Source organism: Coturnix japonica, chromosome Z, assembly GCF_001577835.2.
Source record: "Coturnix japonica isolate 7356 chromosome Z, Coturnix japonica 2.1, whole genome shotgun sequence".
Classification (NCBI taxonomy): Eukaryota; Metazoa; Chordata; class Aves; order Galliformes; family Phasianidae; genus Coturnix; species Coturnix japonica.
Genome location: NC_029547.1, coordinates 18,473,573 through 18,474,779, shown reverse-complemented (window position 1 = coordinate 18,474,779; position 1,207 = coordinate 18,473,573).

Below are 1,207 nucleotides of genomic sequence, written 5' to 3'. Positions count from 1 at the left end.
TGGACTCTTATCTCTAGACATCCCTTTTAAACCCTGCAGTTCTGTGGATCTATGAAGGCCTGCCTTGCCCAGAAAGTCTGTGCTGAAGAATACTATTTTAAGCTTAGTTACGTGCTATTGTAACAGAACATTTAAAAAACAAACATTATGCCTTCAAGTGTTTTCGAGAGACTTTAGAACCAGTTCCAAATTCATGCACAGAGTATTTAACCCACAACCCATTGTTAAAATTGGTAAAGTTAGCTGATTGTTGCTTTTTTTCTTAAATAAATCATTTTCATTAACACTTCTGATAATTTAGTTACACTGGAGCACACATCTACCAGAAGCAGAGGAAAAAGGAAGAACATAGTTTAATTTATGTCTTTCAAACAAAAGAATATTCTACTTCAGGATCTCTTTTACAACCTCTTTTTAACTGGAGTGGAAATCAACAAAGAAAGCTACTGTACAGAAGGGTAAGATGCATAGTTACCTACAGAGAGCAGACAACTGAAATAAACTGGTAGTCAAACATGCCTTTTAAAAATATTCCACATGTGAGCACATTCTCTCTTTGCAGTTTTAACTGTATGAAGGCTAATACAAAAATGAGACTGCTATTCTTTTTTTCCCAAAACTCCCCCCTTTCCACTGACATCATATTAAACAAAGATGAATATGCATTCCTTTAAGCATGGAAGATAAGAAAAACTCACGAGTTCAGGTTATGTATTTTGTTTATGCATTTCTAGTAGAAATCATTTGAGATGCTTTATTTGATGAATTGTACTAAATGTAATGAAGTGTTTTACAAGCTACAAATATAATGCAAGCCTACAGCACATCCAGAATACCTCTTCTTAGTCAGTTACACAAATCACCCTGATCCTCTCCAGCCAAACATGTGTAAGGTAAGAGGCAAGGCAAAAAGCACTCTGTGATTGAAATGATCCTTGAAACAAGGATAAGTTGGTCTCCTTTGAAGGCTTATTCTCAGATACGTACAACCCATGACTGCAGTTAGTTTGTTAGCCTTTCATAAACATGGAAGACTTCAAGAGTACATCTTCCAAAAATTACTACTCATATGTATTTCCTGCAGTAAGCAAATCAAGAAAACCCCAAACTTCTGACATGAAAGTCATAATGGACACACAAATCCTCAAGGAGAACTACCCAGAAAAGGAGCCATGCTGTCCAGGGCACTAAATACATACACTGCTTC